The sequence below is a fragment of the Procambarus clarkii genome, chromosome 27, assembly GCF_040958095.1.
Source record: "Procambarus clarkii isolate CNS0578487 chromosome 27, FALCON_Pclarkii_2.0, whole genome shotgun sequence".
Lineage (NCBI taxonomy): Eukaryota > Metazoa > Arthropoda > Malacostraca > Decapoda > Cambaridae > Procambarus > Procambarus clarkii.
The window spans coordinates 41,432,117-41,440,769 of NC_091176.1; positions in this window are offsets into that span (position 1 = coordinate 41,432,117).

Sequence of the window (8,653 nt, forward strand, 5' to 3'; positions counted from 1 at the left end):
TTAATCCACTTGACCATCACGACCGGACAAAATGAGGTGATAGCCGAAGCTATTTGAACCACCCCACCGCCGGCACTCGGATGGTAATCTTGGGCATAGCATTTTACCAAATCACCTCATTCTTTGGGGCACACGTGAGGAACACAAATGCGAACAAGCCTGAATGGTCCCCAGGACAATATGCAACTGAAAACTCACACCCCAGAAGTGACTCGAACCCATACTCCCAGGAGCAACGCAACTGGTATGTACAAGACGCCTTAATCCACTTGACCATCACGACCGGACAAAATGAGGTGATAGCCGAAGCTATTTGAACCACCCCACCGCCGGCACTCGGATGGTAATCTTGGGCATAGCATTTTACCAAATCACCTCATTCTTTGGGGCACACGTGAGGAACACAAATGCGAACAAGCCTGAATGGTCCCCAGGACAATATGCAACTGAAAACTCACACCCCAGAAGTGACTCGAACCCATACTCCCAGGAGCAACGCAACTGGTATGTACAAGACGCCTTAATCCACTTGACCATCACGACCGGACAAAATGAGGTGATAGCCGAAGCTATTTGAACCACCCCACCGCCGGCACTCGGATGGTAATCTTGGGCATAGCATTTTACCAAATCACCTCATTCTTTGGGGCACACGTGAGGAACACAAATGCGAACAAGCCTGAATGGTCCCCAGGACAATATGCAACTGAAAACTCACACCCCAGAAGTGACTCGAACCCATACTCCCAGGAGCAACGCAACTGGTATGTACAAGACGCCTTAATCCACTTGACCATCACGACCGGACAAAATGAGGTGATAGCCGAAGCTATTTGAACCACCCCACCGCCGGCACTCGGATGGTAATCTTGGGCATAGCATTTTACCAAATCACCTCATTCTTTGGGGCACACGTGAGGAACACAAATGCGAACAAGCCTGAATGGTCCCCAGGACAATATGCAACTGAAAACTCACACCCCAGAAGTGACTCGAACCCATACTCCCAGGAGCAACGCAACTGGTATGTACAAGACGCCTTAATCCACTTGACCATCACGACCGGACAAAATGAGGTGATAGCCGAAGCTATTTGAACCACCCCACCGCCGGCACTCGGATGGTAATCTTGGGCATAGCATTTTACCAAATCACCTCATTCTTTGGGGCACACGTGAGGAACACAAATGCGAACAAGCCTGAATGGTCCCCAGGACAATATGCAACTGAAAACTCACACCCCAGAAGTGACTCGAACCCATACTCCCAGGAGCAACGCAACTGGTATGTACAAGACGCCTTAATCCACTTGACCATCACGACCGGACAAAATGAGGTGATAGCCGAAGCTATTTGAACCACCCCACCGCCGGCACTCGGATGGTAATCTTGGGCATAGCATTTTACCAAATCACCTCATTCTTTGGGGCACACGTGAGGAACACAAATGCGAACAAGCCTGAATGGTCCCCAGGACAATATGCAACTGAAAACTCACACCCCAGAAGTGACTCGAACCCATACTCCCAGGAGCAACGCAACTGGTATGTACAAGACGCCTTAATCCACTTGACCATCACGACCGGACAAAATGAGGTGATAGCCGAAGCTATTTGAACCACCCCACCGCCGGCACTCGGATGGTAATCTTGGGCATAGCATTTTACCAAATCACCTCATTCTTTGGGGCACACGTGAGGAACACAAATGCGAACAAGCCTGAATGGTCCCCAGGACAATATGCAACTGAAAACTCACACCCCAGAAGTGACTCGAACCCATACTCCCAGGAGCAACGCAACTGGTATGTACAAGACGCCTTAATCCACTTGACCATCACGACCGGACAAAATGAGGTGATAGCCGAAGCTATTTGAACCACCCCACCGCCGGCACTCGGATGGTAATCTTGGGCATAGCATTTTACCAAATCACCTCATTCTTTGGGGCACACGTGAGGAACACAAATGCGAACAAGCCTGAATGGTCCCCAGGACAATATGCAACTGAAAACTCACACCCCAGAAGTGACTCGAACCCATACTCCCAGGAGCAACGCAACTGGTATGTACAAGACGCCTTAATCCACTTGACCATCACGACCGGACAAAATGAGGTGATAGCCGAAGCTATTTGAACCACCCCACCGCCGGCACTCGGATGGTAATCTTGGGCATAGCATTTTACCAAATCACCTCATTCTTTGGGGCACACGTGAGGAACACAAATGCGAACAAGCCTGAATGGTCCCCAGGACAATATGCAACTGAAAACTCACACCCCAGAAGTGACTCGAACCCATACTCCCAGGAGCAACGCAACTGGTATGTACAAGACGCCTTAATCCACTTGACCATCAGACGGACAAAATGAGGTGATAGCCGAAGCTATTTGAACCACCCCACCGCCGGCACTCGGATGGTAATCTTGGGCATAGCATTTTACCAAATCACCTCATTCTTTGGGGCACACGTGAGGAACACAAATGCGAACAAGCCTGAATGGTCCCCAGGACAATATGCAACTGAAAACTCACACCCCAGAAGTGACTCGAACCCATACTCCCAGGAGCAACGCAACTGGTATGTACAAGACGCCTTAATCCACTTGACCATCACGACCGGACAAAATGAGGTGATAGCCGAAGCTATTTGAACCACCCCACCGCCGGCACTCGGATGGTAATCTTGGGCATAGCATTTTACCAAATCACCTCATTCTTTGGGGCACCGTGAGGAACACAAATGCGAACAAGCCTGAATGGTCCCCAGGACAATATGCAACTGAAAACTCACACCCCAGAAGTGACTCGAACCCATACTCCCAGGAGCAACGCAACTGGTATGTACAAGACGCCTTAATCCACTTGACCATCACGACCGGACAAAATGAGGTGATAGCCGAAGCTATTTGAACCACCCCACCGCCGGCACTCGGATGGTAATCTTGGGCATAGCATTTTACCAAATCACCTCATTCTTTGGGGCACACGTGAGGAACACAAATGCGAACAAGCCTGAATGGTCCCCAGGACAATATGCAACTGAAAACTCACACCCCAGAAGTGACTCGAACCCATACTCCCAGGAGCAACGCAACTGGTATGTACAAGACGCCTTAATCCACTTGACCATCAGACCGGACAAAATGAGGTGATAGCCGAAGCTATTTGAACCACCCCACCGCCGGCACTCGGATGGTAATCTTGGGCATAGCATTTTACCAAATCACCTCATTCTTTGGGGCACACGTGAGGAACACAAATGCGAACAAGCCTGAATGGTCCCCAGGACAATATGCAACTGAAAACTCACACCCCAGAAGTGACTCGAACCCATACTCCCAGGAGCAACGCAACTGGTATGTACAAGACGCCTTAATCCACTTGACCATCACGACCGGACAAAATGAGGTGATAGCCGAAGCTATTTGAACCACCCCACCGCCGGCACTCGGATGGTAATCTTGGGCATAGCATTTTACCAAATCACCTCATTCTTTGGGGCACACGTGAGGAACACAAATGCGAACAAGCCTGAATGGTCCCCAGGACAATATGCAACTGAAAACTCACACCCCAGAAGTGACTCGAACCCATACTCCCAGGAGCAACGCAACTGGTATGTACAAGACGCCTTAATCCACTTGACCATCACGACCGGACAAAATGAGGTGATAGCCGAAGCTATTTGAACCACCCCACCGCCGGCACTCGGATGGTAATCTTGGGCATAGCATTTTACCAAATCACCTCATTCTTTGGGGCACACGTGAGGAACACAAATGCGAACAAGCCTGAATGGTCCCCAGGACAATATGCAACTGAAAACTCACACCCCAGAAGTGACTCGAACCCATACTCCCAGGAGCAACGCAACTGGTATGTACAAGACGCCTTAATCCACTTGACCATCAGACCGGACAAAATGAGGTGATAGCCGAAGCTATTTGAACCACCCCACCGCCGGCACTCGGATGGTAATCTTGGGCATAGCATTTTACCAAATCACCTCATTCTTTGGGGCACACGTGAGGAACACAAATGCGAACAAGCCTGAATGGTCCCCAGGACAATATGCAACTGAAAACTCACACCCCAGAAGTGACTCGAACCCATACTCCCAGGAGCAACGCAACTGGTATGTACAAGACGCCTTAATCCACTTGACCATCACGACCGGACAAAATGAGGTGATAGCCGAAGCTATTTGAACCACCCCACCGCCGGCACTCGGATGGTAATCTTGGGCATAGCATTTTACCAAATCACCTCATTCTTTGGGGCACACGTGAGGAACACAAATGCGAACAAGCCTGAATGGTCCCCAGGACAATATGCAACTGAAAACTCACACCCCAGAAGTGACTCGAACCCATACTCCCAGGAGCAACGCAACTGGTATGTACAAGACGCCTTAATCCACTTGACCATCAGACCGGACAAAATGAGGTGATAGCCGAAGCTATTTGAACCACCCCACCGCCGGCACTCGGATGGTAATCTTGGGCATAGCATTTTACCAAATCACCTCATTCTTTGGGGCACACGTGAGGAACACAAATGCGAACAAGCCTGAATGGTCCCCAGGACAATATGCAACTGAAAACTCACACCCCAGAAGTGACTCGAACCCATACTCCCAGGAGCAACGCAACTGGTATGTACAAGACGCCTTAATCCACTTGACCATCACGACCGGACAAAATGAGGTGATAGCCGAAGCTATTTGAACCACCCCACCGCCGGCACTCGGATGGTAATCTTGGGCATAGCATTTTACCAAATCACCTCATTCTTTGGGGCACACGTGAGGAACACAAATGCGAACAAGCCTGAATGGTCCCCAGGACAATATGCAACTGAAAACTCACACCCCAGAAGTGACTCGAACCCATACTCCCAGGAGCAACGCAACTGGTATGTACAAGACGCCTTAATCCACTTGACCATCAGACGGACAAAATGAGGTGATAGCCGAAGCTATTTGAACCACCCCACCGCCGGCACTCGGATGGTAATCTTGGGCATAGCATTTTACCAAATCACCTCATTCTTTGGGGCACACGTGAGGAACACAAATGCGAACAAGCCTGAATGGTCCCCAGGACAATATGCAACTGAAAACTCACACCCCAGAAGTGACTCGAACCCATACTCCCAGGAGCAACGCAACTGGTATGTACAAGACGCCTTAATCCACTTGACCATCACGACCGGACAAAATGAGGTGATAGCCGAAGCTATTTGAACCACCCCACCGCCGGCACTCGGATGGTAATCTTGGGCATAGCATTTTACCAAATCACCTCATTCTTTGGGGCACACGTGAGGAACACAAATGCGAACAAGCCTGAATGGTCCCCAGGACAATATGCAACTGAAAACTCACACCCCAGAAGTGACTCGAACCCATACTCCCAGGAGCAACGCAACTGGTATGTACAAGACGCCTTAATCCACTTGACCATCACGACCGGACAAAATGAGGTGATAGCCGAAGCTATTTGAACCACCCCACCGCCGGCACTCGGATGGTAATCTTGGGCATAGCATTTTACCAAATCACCTCATTCTTTGGGGCACACGTGAGGAACACAAATGCGAACAAGCCTGAATGGTCCCCAGGACAATATGCAACTGAAAACTCACACCCCAGAAGTGACTCGAACCCATACTCCCAGGAGCAACGCAACTGGTATGTACAAGACGCCTTAATCCACTTGACCATCACGACCGGACAAAATGAGGTGATAGCCGAAGCTATTTGAACCACCCCACCGCCGGCACTCGGATGGTAATCTTGGGCATAGCATTTTACCAAATCACCTCATTCTTTGGGGCACACGTGAGGAACACAAATGCGAACAAGCCTGAATGGTCCCCAGGACAATATGCAACTGAAAACTCACACCCCAGAAGTGACTCGAACCCATACTCCCAGGAGCAACGCAACTGGTATGTACAAGACGCCTTAATCCACTTGACCATCACGACCGGACAAAATGAGGTGATAGCCGAAGCTATTTGAACCACCCCACCGCCGGCACTCGGATGGTAATCTTGGGCATAGCATTTTACCAAATCACCTCATTCTTTGGGGCACACGTGAGGAACACAAATGCGAACAAGCCTGAATGGTCCCCAGGACAATATGCAACTGAAAACTCACACCCCAGAAGTGACTCGAACCCATACTCCCAGGAGCAACGCAACTGGTATGTACAAGACGCCTTAATCCACTTGACCATCACGACGGACAAAATGAGGTGATAGCCGAAGCTATTTGAACCACCCCACCGCCGGCACTCGGATGGTAATCTTGGGCATAGCATTTTACCAAATCACCTCATTCTTTGGGGCACACGTGAGGAACACAAATGCGAACAAGCCTGAATGGTCCCCAGGACAATATGCAACTGAAAACTCACACCCCAGAAGTGACTCGAACCCATACTCCCAGGAGCAACGCAACTGGTATGTACAAGACGCCTTAATCCACTTGACCATCAGACCGGACAAAATGAGGTGATAGCCGAAGCTATTTGAACCACCCCACCGCCGGCACTCGGATGGTAATCTTGGGCATAGCATTTTACCAAATCACCTCATTCTTTGGGGCACACGTGAGGAACACAAATGCGAACAAGCCTGAATGGTCCCCAGGACAATATGCAACTGAAAACTCACACCCCAGAAGTGACTCGAACCATACTCCCAGGAGCAACGCAACTGGTATGTACAAGACGCCTTAATCCACTTGACCATCACGACCGGACAAAATGAGGTGATAGCCGAAGCTATTTGAACCACCCCACCGCCGGCACTCGGATGGTAATCTTGGGCATAGCATTTTACCAAATCACCTCATTCTTTGGGGCACACGTGAGGAACACAAATGCGAACAAGCCTGAATGGTCCCCAGGACAATATGCAACTGAAAACTCACACCCCAGAAGTGACTCGAACCCATACTCCCAGGAGCAACGCAACTGGTATGTACAAGACGCCTTAATCCACTTGACCATCAGACGGACAAAATGAGGTGATAGCCAAAGCTATTTGAACCACCCCACCGCCGGCACTCGGATGGTAATCTTGGGCATAGCATTTTACCAAATCACCTCATTCTTTGGGGCACACGTGAGGAACACAAATGCGAACAAGCCTGAATGGTCCCCAGGACAATATGCAACTGAAAACTCACACCCAGAAGTGACTCGAACCCATACTCCCAGGAGCAACGCAACTGGTATGTACAAGACGCCTTAATCCACTTGACCATCACGACCGGACAAAATGAGGTGATAGCCGAAGCTATTTGAACCACCCCACCGCCGGCACTCGGATGGTAATCTTGGGCATAGCATTTTACCAAATCACCTCATTCTTTGGGGCACACGTGAGGAACACAAATGCGAACAAGCCTGAATGGTCCCCAGGACAATATGCAACTGAAAACTCACACCCCAGAAGTGACTCGAACCCATACTCCCAGGAGCAACGCAACTGGTATGTACAAGACGCCTTAATCCACTTGACCATCACGACCGGACAAAATGAGGTGATAGCCGAAGCTATTTGAACCACCCACCGCCGGCACTCGGATGGTAATCTTGGGCATAGCATTTTACCAAATCACCTCATTCTTTGGGGCACACGTGAGGAACACAAATGCGAACAAGCCTGAATGGTCCCCAGGACAATATGCAACTGAAAACTCACACCCCAGAAGTGACTCGAACCCATACTCCCAGGAGCAACGCAACTGGTATGTACAAGACGCCTTAATCCACTTGACCATCAAGACGGACAAAATGAGGTGATAGCCAAAGCTATTTGAACCACCCCACCGCCGGCACTCGGATGGTAATCTTGGGCATAGCATTTTACCAAATCACCTCATTCTTTGGGCACACGTGAGGAACACAAATGCGAACAAGCCTGAATGGTCCCCAGGACAATATGCAACTGAAAACTCACACCCCAGAAGTGACTCGAACCCATACTCCCAGGAGCAACGCAACTGGTATGTACAAGACGCCTTAATCCACTTGACCATCACGACCGGACAAAATGAGGTGATAGCCGAAGCTATTTGAACCACCCCACCGCCGGCACTCGGATGGTAATCTTGGGCATAGCATTTTACCAAATCACCTCATTCTTTGGGGCACACGTGAGGAACACAAATGCGAACAAGCCTGAATGGTCCCCAGGACAATATGCAACTGAAAACTCACACCCCAGAAGTGACTCGAACCCATACTCCCAGGAGCAACGCAACTGGTATGTACAAGACGCCTTAATCCACTTGACCATCACGACCGGACAAAATGAGGTGATAGCCGAAGCTATTTGAACCACCCCACCGCCGGCACTCGGATGGTAATCTTGGGCATAGCATTTTACCAAATCACCTCATTCTTTGGGGCACACGTGAGGAACACAAATGCGAACAAGCCTGAATGGTCCCCAGGACAATATGCAACTGAAAACTCACACCCCAGAAGTGACTCGAACCCATACTCCCAGGAGCAACGCAACTGGTATGTACAAGACGCCTTAATCCACTTGACCATCAGACGGACAAAATGAGGTGATAGCCAAAGCTATTTGAACCACCCCACCGCCGGCACTCGGATGGTAATCTTG